Source organism: Hyaena hyaena, unplaced genomic scaffold, assembly GCF_003009895.1.
Source record: "Hyaena hyaena isolate Hyena2069 unplaced genomic scaffold, ASM300989v1 scaffold_125, whole genome shotgun sequence".
Taxonomy (NCBI): Eukaryota; Metazoa; Chordata; class Mammalia; order Carnivora; family Hyaenidae; genus Hyaena; species Hyaena hyaena.
The window spans coordinates 3389105-3411706 of NW_024080757.1; the positions used below are offsets into that span (position 1 = coordinate 3389105).

Sequence of the window (22602 nt, forward strand, 5' to 3'; positions counted from 1 at the left end):
CTAAGCTGAGATCAGAAGGACTCAGGAGGAAGGGCAAGGTCAGAGGCAGAGAGATTAGTAAATGGCTGTTGAAGTTGTCCAGGTGAAATGAGTTGTAGCCTGAATTAAGGTGGATGTGGAGAGAGGGACGAATGGATTAAAGATAGATTGGGGGGGGGCACCTGGGTGACTCGGTTGAGCGTCTGACTTCGGCTCAGGTCATGACCTCATGGTTTGTGGGTTCGAGCCCCGCATCGGGATCTGTGCTGACAGCTAGCTCAGATAGCTCAGAGCCTGGAGCCTGCTTCAGATTCTGTATCTCCCTCTCTCTGACCCTCCCCTGTTCATGCTGTCTCTCTCTCTCAGAAATAAAATGAAAAAAAAAAACATAGATTTAGGGGGCACACGGGTGGCTCAGTCAGTTGGATGTCAGACTTTGGCTCAGGTTGTGATCTTGCAGTTTGTGAGTTTGAGCCCCGCGTCAGGCTCTGTGCTGACAGCTCAGAGCCTGGAGCCTGCTTTGGATTCTGTGTCTCCCTCTCTCTGCCCCTCCCCTGCTCATGCTCTGTCTCTCAATATAAATAAAAGTTTAAAAAAATTTAAAAAGATAGATTTAGGAGGTAGAATTAATACAGTGAGGAGATTGATTCTGTTTGGGGGGCATGTAAGAGAGAGGTGCAGTTCTCTCATTTCTGGTCTGAACAGTGGGTGGTTGAAGGGTCCCACCCTTAGATCAGAGACCTAGCAAGAGGAGTTGATGGAGAGGGAAGATGATGAGCTCTGTTAGGAGCTCCCAGAAATTTAGGTGTCTATGGCTTATCTAAGCAGGATTCCAGTAGGCATGGGGGTGTATGTCTGGGAATTCAGGGGGGACATCCGGGCTGGAGAAGAAGATTTGGAAGTCATCAGCCTGTACTGGAGGCACAGGAGTGAGAGAGGCCCCTTGGCATAGAATGTGGCATGAGAAGAAAAGCTGGCCTGGAATGGCCCCCAGAAGGGCACCATTTTAGTCAGAATGGGCAACAGAGGAGCAGCTCTCAGAGGAAGGAGGTAAGGAGTGGTCAGAAAGGTACAGACAACTGAGAGAATGTGGTGTCAGGGCGTCAGGAAGAAAGAGCATAGAGGGGCGCCTGGGTGGCTTAGTCAGTTGAGCTGCCTCCTTGGCTCAGGTCATGATCTTGTGGTTGGTGTGTTTGAGCCTTGAGTCTGGCTCTGTGCTGACAGCTCAGAGCCTGGAGCCTGCTTCGGATTCTGTCTCCCTCTCTCTCTAACCCTCCCCAGTTTGTACTCTGTCTCTCTCTCTCTCAAAAATAAATAAACTTAAAAAAATAAAAATAAATAAATTAAATTAAAAATAAATTTAAAAAAGAAGACCATGGAGTAAAGTACAGTGCCAGATGAACTCCAGGCAGACAAAGACTGGATATGGCTCCTTGGCCTTGACAAACAAGGACGTGGTGGTGACTTGGGCAAGCAGTTGTGGAATGTTAGGGATATGCCGTGGTTTGTGGCAGGAAGGGGGAGTTACAAAAGGAAGATGATTTTAGGGATTCTTTGGAATTTAATTTTTAAAATAAAATCCTACCCCCCCTTTACTTCTACGAATATATAGATGGAAGAATTAATAGACACCAAAAAGAAGCTTGCCTACTACTTAAAAAACATTTTTTAACCTATAGCTGGCCATTTGTGTCCTACCTTTGAAAACTCTATATAGTTTGCTGTTGAGTAGGCTAAGGTGGTGGTGTTTTTTAAAATAGGATGCATGATTTCTTTGACACTTAGTCCACATTGGAGTTTCCCTTTTGTTACAAACACGTATTCTAGAGAAGACGGTTACATAACAGGCGCTGAAAATAGTTTCGTTCCTTAGGGACCAGGCAAAATCACAGATTTTCCTCTTATCATGGTCCCGTGTTATACAAGGGCAACCAGCCCTTGGGGTTCTCTCCACTCTTGGAATTGTGATATCTGTGTTTTATCCCAACTGGCCACACAAGGTCTCTGTTTTATAAAAGCCAAGTGTTGAGGTCTTTTATTTTCAGTGTAAACTAAATAAAAAAAATTCTGTTGTACGACTTTGGAGAATTTCATAACACAGTCAGATAATTGGTCACACCCTAGGGTATTGCATAAGAAAATATAGTCCTGGTTCTGCGTTTTCCATTGTCCCCATAGATCTCGCTCAAAGTAGCATCTTAAATAGCAAGTAGTATTATGGGTGACAGCAAAGTGTTCATGTCTACGAAAGGCATCTTCTTTGGAGTGGTAAAGTTTTTACTTAAGCCCACCAGGAAAGAAGTTGTTCAAGTCAGATTTTTGTGTGTGTGTAGGAGGCAACATAGGTTGTTGGGGAGAGAAGCACGTTGGGAATCTGTTTCCTTCTCTCTCGTTAAATAACCTTATTTAACCTTTCCACTTTGCCCACTGGGAAATCACTGATGCTATTTGTACTTGCTGCCTCCTTAGTGATGTGAAACAACCAAATGCAGCGAGTGCATGTATGCGCGTGCGCATGTGGGTATAGTTACTTTTTTATAAGACAGGTGACACTGTGGTATCCTATGGTTAATTCATGCTCCATGCTGATTGGGCGTCTGTTTCTTACTTAATTCTATTTCAAATGTGTATGCCTAAGAGTTTTAATATAAATAATGAGGTTTGAAAAAAAGGTTAGAAAAAAAATGAATGTGGCCTCTTGAAAGCACAGTCACAAACTCATATCTCATTTGGGAAAGAAGATGGACTAATTGTGCTTTTCATCTAGGAAAGGTCTTTGACTAGATGGGAGCGTATGATGCATTTTGTAGGCCATCAGTGATTTTTTTGGGGGGATGTTTCATCATTTATATGCTTTCTACTAAAGGATGTGTAGAGAAATTGGTCAACTATAATTAGTACATTTGAGCTTTTCTCCTTGCTGTTGTATTCAGAAAACAGCTTGATGGAAAAGAAAAAAGAGAGATAATATCTAGCACGCATTGAGCATTTCATACTGGACGGGCAGTGTGCTAATCACTTTACATCTTTTAACTCATTTAATTCTCTGACAGTAGCTGTATTATCATCTCCTCATTTTATGGAAGAATTTGAGACACAGGTTGAGTAACTTGGCTAAGGTGGTCCAGGTAGAGGTTAGCGATGGGGTGGGATCTGTCTCCAGCAGTCTGACCTCACAGCTTGTGCTCTCCCTAACTCTGTTCTGGCTCTTGTCATTATGGATTAAATCTGCATGCTTAATTCATCTGTATAACTCTCCCTTTTTATAGTAAATACTTAAAAATGTTAATCTATTGGCCAATGAAGTCATTGGCCAAAGAATAATAAATGAAAAGGTGCTCAACTAGTATTTAGGAAAATGTAAATTGAATTACTACAATTCCAATGTTTTACCACCTGATTGAAAAAATTTTAAACAGATTGACAGTGTTCAATGCTGGCAAGGGTGAGAGGTGAAGGACACATACACATATATGATGGTGGGAGTAAAACATTGCTTCAACTTTTAGAGAAAGTACCTGGTCATATTTATTAAAATTTTAAATAAACATGCCACTTGTCTGAACTCCTGGGAGGTTATCCATAAAATACTCCGTATATAAAGATATATGTACAAGGACTTTTTTTATGGCACTATTTCCTGTGCCCCCCCCCCGCAACATCCCTGGAAACCACTTGGAAGTTAGAAAATGCTTGAGGAAATTATGTCACTTACATACTGTTGAAATTTGGGAAAGCTTAAGAAGACCCTTTTCTTCCCTCCTGGATGTGGACCAACTTGGAAAGAAGACCCAAGAGACAGCCAGAAGGAGATCAAAATATTATCTTTATCAATGGTAAATCTGATTGACCAGAACAGATTCCCTGTCTCTTTACCCTTGACTGACTTACCCACCCAATCACTGGTAGCGCAGCCATACAAGACTGCCGGGGAAGGACGAGGCAGGGAGCATAGAGCAGGAAGGCTCTTTCTAAATACAAACCTGTCCCCAAGGAGAGACGTCCCAGAAGGCCTCAACTAGCCATGTTCTGTGTCTCTTCTCAAATTCAGCAGGTGGCTAAGTCATTCCTCTTCCCCAGGGGAGGAGGGAGTGAGCCGGTCAGGGTGAAGACCTTTCATATTTTCCCTCTGAGGGAATGGGGTGGAAATTATCTTACTTCTGTGGAAATCATTCTGTGGAAATCATCTTATTTCTATGGAAATCATTCTATGGGAAATAGAAAACATTCCCCATTCCAACTCATATTATGGAATATCATGCAGCTCTGAAAAGTACATACTGGCTCAATGTGAATGGACTTGGAAAGGTGTCGACGGTGCTTTGTGAAGTGAAACATTGAATTACAGAGTAATTTTTATGCCATGATTGTATTAAACAAAGGGAGAAACCAATGTGTATGGGCATGTTTTATAAGCATAGAAAAAAGTATTAAAAATGGATTCTGGTTTTCAAAGAATGGTTGGTGTGTGTAGAACCTTGGGGATGGGGGGACTGTGAGCTTCTCTCACTTTATCACTCAGATCTTTCAGTTGTTAAAGTGAGCATTTATTAATATTTATAGGAGAATAAAATTAGATGAAAAAGAACCGCCATGACTTCTTTCAATTGACTTCATTCAGGTGTAGTTTTGCTAGATGCCTGGAAGAAGAATATGAACCTCTTTTGACGTGTTTCATTTAGTCCTCACACTACAGGATAATAGTTTGATTTGTTTGGATGACTTTTATCCATTATGTATGAATCAGTTGGTTTTCCTGGTCATTTTTAAACCTTCTGAGAAGGTACAGGGCGCTGGACCTTTTGAGTAGCTCTTTTGCCAGCTGACAGAGCTCTTCTGTGATGGGGTGGTGAGTGTCAGGAGCCAAAACGTACCTAGAGTTAGTCAGCAAGCGTGTATGTCAATGACATGTCAATAAAGATGTCATAGGCTACATTGGGCGTGGGGTTCTGAATCTATTAACAAGGCAGAAGCAGAGCTGTCCATAGAGTTGGGAACCTCCAGCCATAGTCCCCCATCTCTTCCCCCCATGAGCCAGTTTCCTTACCAACAAAATGAGCAGCTTGTTCCATATAATTGGTAATAGCCTAAGAGTCTCTTGTCTATTTTATGCCTGATTTAAAATCTTTAATTACTCTAAAATACACTTATTTTTATTTAAAAAAAACTTTTTGAAATGCTTATTTTTGAGAGAGAGTGCGAGCTGGGGAGGGGTAGAGAGAGAGGGAGACACAGAATCTAAAGCAGGCTCCAGGCTGACTGCTCCAGGCTGCCAGCACAGAGCCCAACATGGAGCTCGAACTCTTGAACCATAAGATTATGACCTGAGCTGAAGTCAGACGCTTAACTGACTGAGCCACCCAGGTGCCCCTAAAGTACACTGACTAAACTGACTGTTACCTCCCAGTGAGCAATACAATAGGTTGAAGCTGTGATTCTCAGACCCGGACTACACATTAGAATCAGCCAGGGACCTTAAAAAAAAAATCAAATGACTGGCCTTCCCCCACTCCAATCCCCCCAGCTCAGAGTGGGGCCTTAGAATCAGTCCTTTTTAGTTTTGGTTTTTTGAAATGGCTCCCTGGTTGATTCCAGTCTTTAGTGTTGAGAGTCACAGACTTCAGAGGGTCTTGGGCCCTAATTGCTAGTGGGCAGCACAGCATCAAGTGGTCTGTATAGCAGTCCATTAGCTGATGGGACAGCTTGTAGCTCACCTAATGCACCGATACTTTCACCTCTTGTTTAGTGCCCATCACAGTCTTGTGAAGTAGATGTTGTTATTATGTCATTAACCTTGTGAGTGGTGGGAGACTTTTAGTGGAGGTTACTTTTCGCTGTGGAATCCAACTGAGAGAAGGCAACTGCAAGCCCAGCTGGGTGGATTTGGGTCATGTGAAAAATAACACAAACACACACGTGTACATATAAGCACATATAGATTATATATTGAATATATGTTGTACATGTACAGTACTCCCCCCATCCCCCATACCTGCTTCTGGTGATGATCTTTATCTGCCTGTATCCAGGCCCTGGTCAAGATTATAAAACCATAACCAAAATCAATAATCAAAAACCTCCCCACAAATAAAAGTCTGGGACCAGATGGTTTCACTGGTGAATTAATAACAGTTCTTAAATTCTTCCAAAAAACAGAAAGGGGAGAACACTTCCAAACTCATGTTATGAGGCCAGCGTTACCCTGAAACCAAAACCCGACACGGACACCACAAGGAAAGAAAATTATAGGCCAGTATCCTTGGTGAACAGAGATGCAAACATCTTCAACAAATATGAGCAAACCAAATTCAACAATATGATAAAAGTCAGACACCGTGATCATGTAAGATTCATCCCAGGGATGCAGGGATGGTTCAACATCTGCAAACCAAGATGATACTCCACATTAACAAAATGAAGGATAAAAATCATATGGCCGTCTTGATACATGCAGAAGAAGTATTCGACAAAATCCAATAATCATTTTTTAAATTTTTTAAATGTTTTATTTATTTCTGAGAGAGAGAGACAGTGTGAGTAGGGGAGGGTCAGAGAGAGAGGGAGATCTAGAATCTGAAGCAGACTCCAGTCTCTGAGCTAGCTGTCAGCACAGAGCCCGATATGGGGCTTAAACTCATGAACCGTGAGATCATGACCTGAGCTGAAGTTGGACGCTTAACCGACTGAGCCACCCAGGTGCCCCCACCATTTCTGATATAATTGACAAAGTGGGTATAGAGGGAACATTTCTCAGAATAATAAAGGCTGTATATAATGAGACCACAGCTAATGCCATATTCAATGGTGAAGATGTAAAAGCTTTCCCTCCTAAGTCAGAACAAGGCAAGGGGGTACCGACTCTCACTAATTTCATTCAACATAGTTCTGGAAGTCCTAGCTAAAACAGTTAGGCAAGAAAAAGATATAAAGGCATCAGAACCGGAAAGAATGAAGTAAAACTGTCTCTATTTGCAGATGACATGATATCATATATAGAAAACCCTAAAGACAGCACCAATAAACTGTTAGAACTAGTACATGAATTCAGTAAGTTGCAAGATGTGAAATCAGTGTACAAAAATCAGTTGTGTTACTATACACTAAAAATGAGCTATCATAAAGGTAAATTAAAATAATTCATTTATAATTACATAAAAATAAAATATTAGGAATAAATTTCACCAAAGAGGTGAAAGACCTGCACATGGAAAACTGTAAGACACTGATGAAAAAGATAGAAGAGGAGACAAGTAAATGGAAAGATATTCCATGCTCATGGATTAGAAAAAAGGAATATTGTTAAAATGTCCATACTACCCAAAGCAGTCTGCACAATTAGTGCAATCCCTATCAAAATTCCAGTGGCATTTTCCACGGAAATAGAACAAACAGTCGTAAAGTTTGTACAGAGCCACCAAAGACTCTGAATGGCCAAAGCAATCTTGAGAAAGAAGAATGAAACTTGAGGCATCATGCTTCCTGATTTCAAAGTATATTGCAAAGCTGTAGTAATCAAAAGCCACTGTTGTATTGGCATAAAACAGACAGAACAGTGGGACAGACTACAGAGCCCAGAAATAAACACTTGCGTATATGGTCAATTAACTTAGAACAAAGGGGCCAGAAGTATATTATGGGGAAAGGACAATCTTTTCAATAGATGTTGGGAGGAAATTGGACAGCCACGTGCAAAAGGATGAAACTTGACCACTATCTTTCACCCTACACAAAAATTTTAACTCAAAATGGATTAAAGACTTGACTATAAGATCTGAAACCATAAAACTCCTGGAAGAAAACAGGTAGTTAGCTCCTTGACATAGGTCTAGGCAATGATCTTTTGGATTTGGGACCCAAAGCAAAGGCAAGAAAAGCAGAAATAAAGTTAGAACTATATCAAATTAAGAAGCTGCACAACAAAATGAAGAGACAGAGTATGGGGTAGAAGATACTTACAGATCACAAATCTAACAAGGGATTAGTATCCCAAATATATAAAGAACTCCTACAACTCAATAGCAAAAAACAATCTGATTAAAAATTGGGCAGGGGAACTGAAATAAGTGATTTTCCCAAAGAAGACATACAGATGGCCAACATGAAAACATGTTCGACATCACTGATTATCAGGGAAATGCAAATCAGAAGCACAACAAGATGTCCCCTCACCCCTGTCAGAATGGCTAGAATCCAAAAGACAAGAAATAGTGTTGGCAAGGCTGTGGAGACAAGGGCACCCTTGTGCCCTACTGGTAACAATGTAAACTGGTGCAAACACCAGGGAAAACAGTATGCAGCTTCCTCGAAAAATTAGAAATAGAACTACCGTATAATCTAGCAATTCCACTTCTGGGTATTTATCCAAAACAAATGAAAACTCTTAACTTGAAAAGATATGTGCACCCCTATATTCATGGTAGCAGCATTTTCCATTGCCAACACATAGAAGGAACCTCAGTGTCCACTGATGGCTGAATACATGAAGAAAGTTGGGGGGGGGGCACCTGGGTGGCTCAGTTAGTTAAGCATTTGACTCTTAAGTTTTGGCTCAGGTCATGATTTCATGGTTTGTGAGTTTGAGCCCTGCATTGGGTTCTGTGTTGACAGTGTGGAGCCTGCTTGGGATTCTGTCTCTCTCCCTCTGTCTCTGCCCCTCCCCTGCTTTGTCTCTCTTAAAAATAAATAAATGTAAAAAAAAAGAAAAGAAATGTGTGTGTGTTTGTACGCGCGTGTGTGCACGTGTACGTGCATGTGCAGTGGAATATTATTTGACCATAAAAAAGGAAAATAGGGGCACCTGGGTGGCTTAGTCAGTTGGGCGTCTGACTTTGGTTGAGGTCACGATCTCACATTTCATGGGTTCGAGCCCTACGTCGGGCTCTGTGCTGACATCATGGAGCCTACTTGGGATTCTCTCTCTCTCCCACCCTCTTTCTGCCCCTCTCCCACTCACGCTTTCTCTCTCTCAAACTAAATTAGTAAACTTAAGAAAAAAAGGAAAATTGCCATTTGTGTCAATATGAATGGACTTTGAGGGTATTATGCTAAATGAAATCAGATGCGATCTCACTTACATGTGGAATCTAAGAAACCCCCAGAACTCACAGATACAGAGAACAGATTGTTGGTTGCCAGAGGTGGGGGCTGGGGCTTGGGCATAATGTGTGTAGGGTGTCAAAAGGTACAAACTTCCAGTTATAAAATAAATAAGTCATGGGGATGTAATATGCAGCATGGTGACTGTAGTTAACAGTACTGTATTAATGTATTTGAAAGTTGCTAAAAGATAGGTCTTAGAAGTTCTTATGACCAAAAGGGGTGCCAGGATGGCTCAGTCAGTTAAATGTCTCACTCTTGATTGCAGTTCAGGTTCTGATCTCCTAGTTCATGGGTTTGAGCCCCACATCGGGCTCTACTCTGACAGTGCAGTGCCTGCTTGAGATTCCCTCTGCCCCTCTCTCTGCCCCTGTTCAGATTCTCTCTCCTTCTCTCTCTGCCTCTCCCCTGCTTGCTCTCTCTCTCTCTCTCTCTCAAAATAAACTTAAAAGGTATCACCAAAAAAGTGTGTAATTATGTGTGGTGATGGGTGTTAACTGGACTTACTGTAGTCATTTCATAATATATACAGATGTCATTTTTTATACCCAAAACTAATATGTAATATGTCAATTATATCTTAATAAGAAAAAACAAGAGATGATAAAGTTGTTCCAAACTTTGCACTTCTTGTGCAGTGGTGCTTTCTCCTGCCCTGAGTGTCCCTTCCTCCCCCTGGCAGTCTGGGGCTCCTCCCTCAGAGCTCACCCTGGCATGGCCCTCTCTGACCTGCATCCTGGTATACGTCCATCCAGCATCCAAGGCTGGTCAAGAATTGCAGGCAGGCGCACTGGACCAGAGTCAGGACTCCTTAGTTCTCATCCCAGCTCCGACACTCCGTGGCTGTGTGACCCAGTCCAGGTCATTGACAATCTCTGGTCTCAGCCTTTCCTCACCTGGAAGATGAGATGTTGGAATTACAGGTGAAGGTTTGATTAAATGAATCATCTGTGGTTGGCTAAGCAGATGGGCTTTGGAAGCAGAATCCAGGAATTTAAATTCTAGTGTTGTCACTTACTAGGTATGTGATGTTTGGGGAAATTTCTGAACCTATCTGTGACTTAATTTTCTCTTTTATAAAATGAATGTCCCAAAGAGCCTCAGAGAGTTGTGAATGTTCAAGAAGTTACTCAGAAGGACCTAGCCTGCAGTGTAGTACACATTCTGCTGCTAGTCATTATTGTGTTGTTACTGTTGTCATTTTTAAAAAAATAAATGTTTACTTATTTTTGAAAGAGAGAGAGAGAGTGCAAGTGTTAAGGGGGCCAGAGAAAGGGGAACAGAGGATCTGAAGTAGGCTCTGTCCTGACAGCAGAGAGCCCAATGTGGGGCTTGAACCCATAAACTGCAAGATCATGACCTGAGCCAAAGTTGGATGCTTAACCGACTGAGCCACCCAGGAGCCCCTTTGTTGTCACTTTCAACCGGCTAACGATGGAGTTAGGTATGGTAGGGAGTTCACACCTCCAGAGGACATGGGTGGGCGTTCGTGGACAGAGTTTTCAGGACTCCTCAAGTGGTCCCAAGTTCTAGTCAGTCTTCCCTGCCTCCTTGGCCAAGGATTAGATGATTTGCCGGGTGGGAGGCAAGCTGGAGGCAGGTCCTTATAAAACATGTCACCCATGTATTTTAAGATTTTACTCTGCCATGGCTAAATGGACAGCATAAATATTTTTTGCTCTTGTATCCCCTGGAATTCATTTTTAAAGGGTTTTCATTCTAAATCATAACTAACACATGATATGATATTTACAGCATAGGGTAGGCCACAAGTCTTTCTAAGCAATCTAAACTAACCAATACAGGATTTTCCCCCTGAGAATTAATAGGAGGGGTATCTCGCTCCAGAGGGACTGGATGATGTCCTCTGAACTGAGGGAAGGAAGCTTCTGATGTGCGTATACAAACTCCAGAGAGAAGGTCTGGGTAAGCCTCAGAGAACAGTTGCTGGACAGAAGTTTGGGCCCAGCAGCCTGATCCAGGTCCCGCCTCCCCATCCTACAAGATTAAGATCTTAAGAGACAATCCTAGGCAATGTCTGAACATCTCTAAATTTTTTTTTAATGTTTTATTCATTTATGACAGATAGAGACAGACAGAGACAGAGTGTGAGCAGGGGAGGGGCAGAGAGAGGAGACACAGAATCTGAAGCAGGCTTGAGGCTCTGAGCTGTCAGCACAGAGCCCGATGTGTGGCTTGAACCCACAAGCCATGAGATCATGACCTTCACCTTGTGTCTAAGATTCCTCAGCAGGACATTGAGGCTCGCTAAGACTAAAACAAGGTAATGGATGTGAAACATATAGAGTAACAGCCAAGGTTTGTTGAGCTCAGTAAATGTACATTCCCAATAAATCCGTATTGTTATTACTTAAAACTTGTATGTTATGGGGCACCTGGATGGCTCAGTTGGTTAAGTGTCCGACTTCAGCTCAGGTCATGATCTCCTGGTCTGTGGGTTTGAGCCCCGTGTTGGACTCTGTGCTGACAGCTCAGAGTCTGGAGCCTGCTTCGGATTCTGTGTCTCCCTCTCTCTCGGCCCCTCTCTTGTTCGTGCTCCATCTATCTCTCTCAAAAATAAATAAACATTAAAAAAAAATTTTTTTTTTTAAAAGCAGTTCTTGTTGACATTCCAGGGAGGTTGGGACAAAAGTGTAACAAAGCTCTCTTTGAAAACTCAAAGTAGCTGAAGAGTGTGGCAACAAACATCTTTTGTTCTGGGGTACAGAAGGGAATTGGATTTCTCGTAGTCTCCCCCCACCACTTTTATTCGTAGGAGGCAATGCAGAAGAGCACTGTTTGTGGAGGAGGGAATGGCTCGCCTTTAAATAAGGAATTGTTTAATTAGATTGGTTTTGTCTGGGAACATATAAGGCAGTGTTGCTGAGAGAAACATTCCAGGCCTGGACAGTCGCCTGCACCTCATTGGTGAGCCACTGTCATGGAGGAAATAATTTTGGACTGTTAATATTTGCTGTTTGTTAAAAATAGACTGCTCACATCTCTTCATTAGGAGGAAGGCAGTGCTTTCTTGCTCCTGGCAAAGTTCATTTCTTGTTGCAAGAATATGAAGACCGCGGAACAGAGATCCCTAAATAAATCTTTCCAGCAACACATCACAGCAGAGGGATTGGAGACCTACGTTTGAACACAGCAGCACGCTTTGACCCTGCTTTGGTGACATAAGGAGTCAAAGCTGTTGGCATGTGTTTTATTTCCTGGTCGTGACTTTGAAATCTTGCAAGAGCTGTGGAACTCCAGCTCTTGTTGAATGTGAGGTATGCCAGGCTTTGTCCTGAGAGTCTGCTCAAAACCGCTGTGCTCCGCTGTTTCCTTGGGCATAGGCCCCACACAACACTCTAGTGGTGGACAGGACATTGTTGCATATCACAGATGAAAGTGTGGCTTTCTTTTCTGCTCGGGAGGGGGTCCGTCAGCCCCAAAGTCAAGACATCCACGCATGTTCCTTCTAAATGTGAAGGGTTTATTCAAGAGCATCATGGTGCATATTTTTATTCTCCTTGGCTGTCCACACTGTTACCCTTGACATTTTACCGCCTGTAAAACATGTTTTTCTTTAAGAGGAAACTTTTTACAGGTTAATTTTTTTTTTTTTTAATTTATGGCTAACTCCTTCCTAAATGTTAGCTATAGCAGGTGATAATACATTCAACCTTGTGGCTAGAGTGGGTAGAATTATTAAATACAGAATATTTTGGGTTTCTTAGGTTGCCTTGATTGTGTGTGTGTGTGTGTGTGTATCAGAAATTCTACGTGAAATTTACAACTACAAACTGTAAGCAAATTTTTTGCAGAAAATTTGCTCAGATTCCTGTCACTCTGACAAAACCACCAAATTCCATTTTCCATGTTATGTTTGCCTGTTTCTTTAATGCCACTGTTGTGTTTTTTAACACAGTTATAGGCATAGATACAATTTTATTTATTTTTTATTTTATTATTATTTTTAAAATGTTTATTTTTGTTTTTTTGAGAGAGGGATGGGGGGAGAGAGAGAGAGACAGACAGACAGAAACAGGGACAGAGCATGAGCCAGGGAGGGGCAGAGAGAGGGAGACACAGAATCTGAAGCAGGCTCCACGCTCTGAGCTGTCAGCACAGAGCACGAAGCAGGGCTTGAACTCATGAACCATGAGATCGTGACGTGAGCCGAAGTTGGGCCCTTAACCAACTGAGCCACCCAGCCACCTCACAATTTTATATTCTGTGTTTTTAAATTAGTTAAATTCTTTTCATTTGATTATAGGTACTTGATAATGCTCATTTTTAGATGTTTTAAAAGATGTTTATTTATTTATTTAGAGAGAGAGAGAACAGGGGAGCGGCAGAGAGAGAGAATCCCAAGAGACTAGGCACTGTCAATGCAGAGCCCAATGCAGGGCTTGAACCCACAAACCGTGACATCACAATCCAAGCCTAAGACGAGAGTCAAACACTTAACCAACTGAGCCACACAGGCAACCCACTAATACTGCCCTATTGCATAGGTTTACCATTAATTAGTATCCTTGTCCTATGTTTAGGTAGATCTTACGTCATTCTGTCTTGTAAATATGCCTTAACATTTTTTTTTAGCATTCTGCTTTTTTGTCATCCAATGAATAGATTTCCAGGAATTGGTTGGAAATATGGCTTATGGCAAACACCACCACAGTCCTTTCAAAAGAGATTATAATCCAGGGAGCATCCTTGACTTCCTTCATGTGTTAACTAATGTCTTTACTAATTGTTGAACTTTTAGGTTCCTTCCTCTTCTAGAAACAACACTGAGCTAAGTAGTTTTTTGTGCACATCTCTAATCATCGTGATAATGATGGGTCGAAAACTTATAGCCAGAGAAAATGTGCAAAAACTGTAACTTTTCAGTTTCTCCCTATTAAACTTAATTTCGCTTTCAAGCTACATTGCCAGTTATAGGCTGCTTCCTTCCTGTTTAAGGCTGGTTATGTTCAAAGTTATTCTCCCTCTATGGCTGGGAATCAGGTAAGGCCTGAGGGGTCTACAGACCTTTGTAGCCTCGGTGAGGGCCTGGGGTCCCTGTGCTGTTGGGGCCTTGCTGGCCTTTGCTTGAGTGGAACTTCTCCGTGTGGCCTTCGGCATCAGGCTCTCGCTGCAGCTCTCTCTGCTGTCCCCTGCGGCACCCTCCGTGGCTCCTGGTGCTGCTCTCTCGCCTGTCCGCTGCGGCACCCTCCGTGGCTCCTGGTGGCAGGTTCACACTCAACATTCTCCCGGACGCAACTGCAAGACCCTCTGAGGCCTCCCAGCTCTCTGCCGGCCTCTCTGCTGTTCTAGAGCCTGGGAGAGGGGCCTGAGGGATGGCCTGGGGTCCATCTATTTCATCAGCCTCTGGGCCTTCTGGAAGCAATCCTGGCTGTGTCCTGGGGCTGCATGCTGGGAAGCCAGACGGGCGATCTGCAGCGGTGACACCTGTGTCATCCCAACCGACTTCTCCAGGCGCCCATCACTTTCTGAGGCCCCACCGTCTCTGCTGTCACCCTCCCACCCCCACTATATCAGGCTGCTGGTCCTGCCCCACAGACCCTCCTTCAGTGCACTGTCCGGACCGTCTCTCTTCTTGGGCAGAAAAATAACCATTTCATCATTAAGAACTTTTCTCCCCTCCATGATTGTAGTAGACACTCAGTGCTTTAAATTCTTCCATTTTGCTCTTGATCTATATCAAGACAAGTTTTTAGAATTTTCAGAAGGAAAAAAAAAAGCCCTATCTTTCCTGCATTTGTAGACTGCTCTGACTTTTTCAGATTGAGCTCTGCTTTTAGTTTATAAAACCCCACTAGGGAGCTGGAAAACCCAGAGATTGGCTCTTTGTCATAAGCGGTATTGCCTCTCCCTGTGGAAGAAAGGACACATGGAAAATTCTGGCAGCTGCCGGAATGTTGGGTGGGAAAGGGAATCGGTACAAAGGCAGCAGGGAGGAGACTGGGGAAGCCAGTTCTTTTTTTTTTTTTTTCCCTTTCATAGTTTATTGTCAAGTTGGATTCCGTATAACACCCAGTGCTCCTCCCAACAAGTGCCCTACCCCATGCCCATCACCCCCCTTCCCCTACCTCCCTGTCAGCCCTCGGTTTGTTCTCAGTATTCAAGAGTCTCTCATGGTTTGCCTCCCTCCCTCTCCCCAACTATTTTTCCCCTTCTCCTCCCCCATGGTCCTGTGTTAAGTTTCTCCTAATCCTCCTATAAGTGGAAACGTATGGTATCTGTCTTTCTCTGCCTGACTTATTTCGCTCAGCATAACACCCTCAAGGTCCATCCATGTTGCTACACATGGCCAGATTCCATTCTTTCTCATTGCCATGGAGTATTCCATGGTATAGATAAACCACATCTTCTTGATCCATTCATCCGTTGATGGACACTTATGCTCTTTCCATGATTTGGCTATTGTTGAAAGTGCTGCTATGAGCATTGGGGTACATGTGCTCCTATGCCTCAGCACTCCTGTATCCTTGGATAAATCCTAGCAGTGCTATTGCTGGGTCATAGGGGAGTTTTCTTGTTAATTTTTTGAGGAACCTCCCCACTGTTTTCCAGAGAGGCTGCACCAGTTTACATTCCCACCAACAGTGTAGGAGGGTGCCTGTTTCTCCACATCTTCGCCAGCATGTAGAGTCTCCTGATTTGTTCATTTTAGCCACTCTGATCGGCATAAGGTGGTATTTCAGTGTGGTTTTGATCTGCATTTCCCTGATGATACGTGATGCTTAGCATCATTTCATGTGTCTGTTGGCCATCTGGATGTCCTCTTTGGAGAAGTGTCTGTTCATGTCTTCTGCCCATTTTGTCACTGGATTATTTGTTTTTTTGGGTGTGGAGTTTCGTGAGTTCTTATAAATTTTGGATACTAGCCCTTTATCTGATATGTCATTTGCAACTATCTTTTCCCATTCCATTGGTTGCCTATTAGTTTTATTGATTGTTTCCCTTGCTGTGCAGAAGCTTTTTATCTTGATGAGGTCCCAATAGTTCATTTTTGCTCTTGAGTCCCTTGCCTTTGTGGATGTGTCAAGTGAGAAATTGCTGCTATTAAGGTCAAGGAGGTTGTTTCCTGCTTTCTCCTCTAGGGTTTTGATAGTTTCCTGTCTCATATTCAGGTCCTTTATCCATTTTGAGTTTATTTTTGTGTATGGTGTGAGAAAATGATCTAGTTTCATTCTTCTGCAAGTTGCTGTCCAGCTCTCCCAGGACCATCTGTTAAAGAGACTGTCCTTTTTCCATTGGATACTCTTTCCCGCTTTGTCAAAGATTAGTTGGCCATACATTTGTGGGTCCAATTCTGAGTTCTCTATTCTGTTCCATTGGTCTATGTGTCTGTTTTTGTGCCAATACCATACTGTCTTGATGATGACAGCTTTGTAGTAGAGGCTAAAGTCTGGGATGGTGAGGCCTCCCGTTTTGGTTTTCTTCTTCAGTATTACTTTGGCTATTCGGGGTCTTTTGTGGTTCCATACAAATTTTTGGATAGTTTGTTCTAGTTTTGAGAAGAATGCTGGTGCAATTTTGATTGGGATTGCATTCAATGAGTAGATTGCTTTGAGTAGTAATGACATTTTAACAATAATTATTCTTCCGATCCATGAGCATGGAATCTTTTTCCATTTCTCTGTGTCTTCTTCAATTTCCTTCATAAGTTTTCATCATACATGATACTCTACATAGAAAACCCGACAGACTCCACCAGAAGCCTACTAGAACTCATTCATGAATTCAGCAAAGTTGCAGGGTAAAAAATCAACGTACAGAAATCAGTTGCATTTTTATAAGCCAGTAATGAAACAACAGAAAGAGAAATCAAGAAACTGATCCCATTCACAATTGCACAACAAAACACAAAATATGTAGGAATAAACCTAACCAAAGATATAAGGAAGCCAGTTCTTAATAGTTCAACAGCAGTTACTGTGTATGGAGTTATTCTGTGCACAATTTGCATGTTAACTGAGTAGATGTAGAATAATATTACTAGCAAGTGCTTATCAGTGCTGGGAGCTGTTTCAAGTAGTCTTATCTATTCTTCTGTCCCAACAACCCTGTGCATTGGTACCACTATTATTACGTCCATCACATGAGCTAAGAGTCCAAATGCAGCAAGCTTTTGTCACTCTTCAACCAGTAAGTGGTGGATCCTTTTGCAGCTGGGGGTCTGGGCTCTTTGTTGACAACACTAAGTCTGTTGCTGGTTGTGGGATAGGATCAATGACTTCATTTGAGGATTATTATTGAAGGAAGATCTTTTTTCTCTTGTTAATTGTTGTAATTTGATTCTCTTCTTAACAGCAGTTGGGTCATTTCCTAACAGGCTTTATTTCCCCCCCCACCCCCTGCTATTTGGGAAGACACGATCCGTTTATTGTTTTAGTTTGTTTCTGTACTTATATATATTACTTTATTAACTTAGCGTTTCTCCAGTTTGGATAAAGAGACCTTCTTGGTTTCAGCTGCTTGCAGTCATCAGAGTTTATTATCTGTATCATCCCAGGCTGATGATTTGCCCTCCAGAGTTGGGTGATTTGTAAAACTAGTTTATTATGGAAAAGTTCAAACATACACCAAAGTGGAGAAATTAGTAGAATGAACTTTCATGTGCCCAGCACTCAGTTTTCAACTCATGGCCAGTCTTCCATTTATACTATGATTTAATACCAGCTCTACTGATGTTCTGGGCCAGGAAATTCTTTGTTGGGGGAGGCTGTCCTCTGCCCTTTAGGACATTCTGTGGTCTTCCTGGCCTCTACCCACTAGATAGCAGTAGCATCCCCACACCGCCATTTCTGTTATGACAACCAAAAACGTCTCCTGGGAAGGGGGCAGATCATCCCCAGTTGAGAACCACTGATTTATACTCACTCCATTCTACCCATCCCTTCAAGGTTATTTGGAAGCAGATCCTATACATCAAATCAAAGCCACTTTGGGATGTATTTCTGAAAAACAATGCTTCTAATTTTGATGGCCCTATGGAGAGGGAAGGAGCCAGGATCTCATTCTGTTCCTGTATGAACTGTTGTCATGGCAGCATGCCACCGTTGGCACAGAAGTTGCAAATGCAAAGAAATTGGTGTCATGCTTTGGCCTATACTTTTTTAAAAAATTGTGATAAAATATGCAAAATATGAAATTTTCCATTTTAACCATTTTTAAGCACATAGTATAGTTCAGTGATATTAAGGACATGACATCGTTACACAATCATCGCCACTACCCATCTCCAGAACTCTTTTCATCTTGCAAAACTGAACCTCTGTATCCATTAAACAATAATCCCCTTCCCTCCACCCTTCAGTCTTTGGGAATCACTGTCCTCCTTTCGGTCTGTATGAAATTAACGACTGCATTCTAGGTACCTCGTTTAAGTGGAATCATAGAATAATTGTCCTCTTGTAACTGACTTATTCACTTCGCATAATGCCCTCCAGGTTCATCCAAGTTGTAGCATGTGTCTGAATCTCCCCCATTTGAAGGCTGAATAATATTCCATTGTATATATTTACATTTTTTTTTTACCCATTCATCCATTGATAGACACTTGGGGTGCTTCCGTCATTTTGGCTATTGTGAATAATACTGCTACAAACATGGATGGAGATATTTCTTCAAGACCCCTTTTTTTCAGTTCTTTTGGGCAAATACCCAAGAGTGAGATTGCTGGGTCGTGCATAATTATATTTTTAATTTTTTGAAGATCCACCATATTGTTTTCCACAGTGGGTGCACCATCATACATTCTTACCCAGCAGCATACAAGGGTTCTAATTTCTCCTCATTCTTTCCAGCGCTTATCATTATTTTAAAAATAATAGCCATTCTAATGCATGTGAAGAGGTGTCTAACTGTGGTTCAGCTGTGCCTTTTAAGATGTACATCTGGTAGTTGAAAAGCAATTCTGGTAGAAGCCTCCTTCGAGAACTAAGTGGTGCTGCTGTGTGTGTTTCCACTTTTGCCTTGGAACAGTTTGGCAAGGAACATCCATCCAGCCATCCGTGACTCACTCCCAGGGTGAGGATGAGGGTGTGGTTTTTGTCTGTGTGTAGGAGGAAGCTTTTAGTCCCTAAAGGTGTCACATTTAGGCATTAACCACTACCAGTTAGGGGAAAGGATTTGGGTTAGATTAGGATCAGAGACCATTAGAGACTAAGTCTCCCAATGCATACGTTTTGCACCCCACACCCCAAAAATAGCAACTGAAACCCAGAGCATATAAGTCTTCTTTCCTTGACTTGCTGGTGGTGACAGTATCTTCCCTGCAGTACCCAGTATCTGGCATATAGCATCAACCAGTAAATGTTTGTAGAATTAATCAATGAATTACCTCAGATCACCCAGCTGACACCCGAGAGTCAGAACTAGGGTGTTCAGTTGATTACACAAGAGATTATGATGGCTGAAAAATGGCAGATTGCTTCAGTGACCCAGTGCATCTTTCTTCCCTCTTTACCAATCACTAGGGTGACAAGATCAGATGTAGTTTCCCCACCGTGAGCCTTATTCATTCCTGGAAGTGTGTTGGAAAGCCCACCTTCGTTAAGACAAGCCAAGCTGATGAGACTGTCAGGAGGCTGAGGGTACCTCGGCCAGTTGAGTGACAACAGCCATTGAGCTTAAATCTGTTCCATCTCATCCCTGCCCCACGGCCTCCACAGTCTAATCTCCTTGTCCTTTATTTGTGCTTTTCTTCTTTATGAGAAAGCCTACTTCCTCCTGGGTGCCTCTGAGGATCTCTTTTGTTATACTTCTCAGTCAGGTGCTCTCCATCTTGCCTGAATATCAGAACCACCTGGAAGCCTCAGAAAGTCCTGATGTCTGTCAGGCCAGTCATGTCAGAATGGTTGGGGATAGGACCTAGGCAGCAGTATTTTTTTAATGTTTTTTTCAAATTTATTTTAAGAGAGAGAGAGGCAGAGGGAGAGAGAGAATCCCAAGCAGGCTCCATACTGACAGTGCAGAGCCTGAAGCAGGGCTCGAACTCACGAACTGAGAGATCATGACCTGCGCTGAAATTGGATGCTTAACTGAGCCACCCAGGTGCCCCAGACAGCAGTATTTTTAAAGTCCTTACCTGCTCCCCCACCTCAATTTTTACCTATTTCAATAGTCTTTTTCCCCTGATTATTAGCCTGAGTCTCATTGTTCCTTAACGATGAAACTTCTCATTATTTACTTTGGATCTAAAGAGGGTTGATGTAAGAGAATAATAATAATGTACTAAATTCACACTTTACAATTACTTGTAGGTTCAGAGTAGAAGGTCTGGAAGGCAGGCACTGTACTTACTTTCTCCTCTGTCCCAGGGCTTCTCAAAGTGACTGTGCCTCCCCATCTCTTGGGGAGCTGTTAAAACACAGACCGGTGGACCCACCTTGGGAAGGTTTAATTTAGTAAGTCTCAGGTGGAGCAGGAGAATTTGCATTTATTTTTTAAATTTTTAACGTTTTATTTATTTTTGAGAGAGAGACACACACAGAGTACAAGGGGGGAGGGGCAGAGAGAGATAGGGAAACACAGAATCCAAAGCAGGCTCCAGGCTCAGAGCTGTCAGCACAGAGTCAGACACAGGACTCACACCCACGAACCGTGAGATCATGACCTGAGCTGAATGAACTTGGATGCTTAACCAACTGAGCTGCCCAGGTGCCCTGAGAATTTGCATTTCTGATGGTTTTCCAGGTGATGCTGCTCCTGCTGGTCTGGGGACTGCACTTGAGAACTCCAGTCTACCCTTTGGATCATTCCTCACATACAGGGGTGCTCAGTAATTACTGGCAAACCTCAGGGAGCAGAACCAATTTCCCTGAGGGTGCTCTCCTTAGTGACTCTATTCCGCTGTGACAAGAGAATGAAAGAATGTGTGGTTGATCACCTACAGATGATCATTGAACTTCCAGTTGCCAATTCCTTTACATTTGAACTTGGCTAAGATGGTTATTTTTCTCTCCAGTGTGTGTCCGTGTGTGTGTGTGTGTGTGTGTGAGAGAGAGAGAGAGAGAGAGAGAGAGAGAGAGAGAGAGAGAGAGTTGGTGGTGGTGTATTTAAGCTACATAAAATGATAGGACCGCATCATGCAGGCTAGATCACAATTCACCTTCTGTCTGTCTTTGAGGTAGAAACTGAGGGCGGGCAGTAGCAGGGATAAGTGTTTGGAAATATCGGTGAAGAGTGATCTCCAGATAGAGGGGAAACTCAGCACAGTTTTTAAAAATGAAACTGAGGGGCGCCTGGGTGGCTTAGTCGGTTAAGCGTCCGACTTTCGCTTGGGTCATGATCTCGCGGTTCGTGGGTTCGAGCCCCGCGTCGGGCTCTGTGCTGACTGCCAGCTCGGAGCCTGGAGCCTGTTTCAGTCTGTGACTCCCTCTCTCTCTGACCCTCCCCTGCTCACGCTGTCTCTCTCTCTCTCTCCTAGAAATAAATAAAACATTTAAAAAAAAAAAAAGAAAAAAAAAAAAACGAAACCGAAAATTCTCTGAGTCTTCCTGTGATAGATCAGGGGCCCAGGGTCGTCTTGGTTTTTACTGGGAAAACAAAATGAGCACAGGTGGAGCTGATGTTGCTGCCTCCGTCCCTCCCCCCAGAACCCTCATAAATTTCACCACCAACAGCTACAGTTTTTTGTTGTGTGAGAAACTATGGAGGCTGAATTGGAGGCTCTCTTCAGGTGTTTATATCCTCCATCCCTTTTCCGTTAAGTGTCTTCTAAAAGCTAAGTTTTCATTTCAAATACTCTGAAAAGTTTGAACCGCTCTTTCTTTTGTAATTAATGGTTACATCACTTGATGTATTTTGATTTTGTGTGAAGTCGTTCTTTTGCAGGGGTATCGGGATTATTTTATATTTTCTTTCAGGTACAATATTTTTGAGAGACAGATGAATGAGATTTTTCCAAGGAAATTTGTTGCCTAATTTAAATAATGGGACAAGGTAGCACTGGAAGTGTTTCTGTTTGTGTGGGTGGATTTTTAGTGCCACTCCTTGAACTTGAACTGCGCTCTCATTCATTTGGCATTCATTTATTTTTATTTTAATTTTATTTTTTTAATTTGGTGTACATTTAAAATGAGAAAAACTGGAGTCAGACAGTTGATGATTTTGGAGAGAAGCATTTAGTTTCTTAGGTATTAAATGAGGGACGCGTCATGGATTTGATTCATTTGTGCCTCTTATAGAACACGTGCTTTATTTTAGGGTATAGCACTGGGGACGTGGCAGAAAGAGACCCAGCAAACTGACCTCATGGTCGCTGAGGCCCTTTCCATTAAGAAGCCCTCTGTGGGTGAGAAAGCTACCTTGGCTCGTCTTGAAAAATTGGAAACGAAATCTACCCCCGAAACCAAGAGCCCACTGTATACACTGTATGTTAGCTAATTTGACAATAAATTATATATAAGCATAAAAATTAACAAAAATAAATAAAAAATGAAAAAAATTGGGAACGAAACTGAGGTTGCTCACTTGTTACACCTGATGAGGGCCTGGTTACCTGGTCCGTCTCCTGAA

The 22602-nt window shown here is 42.5% G+C and overlaps 1 protein-coding gene across 2 annotated transcripts in view; it reads left to right on the forward strand.

Moving 5' to 3' along the window:
* MBOAT1 (membrane bound O-acyltransferase domain containing 1) overlaps positions 1 to 22602 on the forward strand; it is a 113236-nt gene that overhangs the window by 38547 nt on the left and 52087 nt on the right. The window contains exon 2 of one of the 2 annotated variants that reach the window (XM_039237466.1): positions 651 to 654. The exons of the other annotated variant lie outside the window; for it this stretch is intronic. The gene's annotated coding sequence lies outside the window, so the exon portion shown is untranslated. The remainder of the gene's footprint in view (positions 1 to 650; positions 655 to 22602) is intronic. 2 annotated transcript variants of the gene reach the window in all.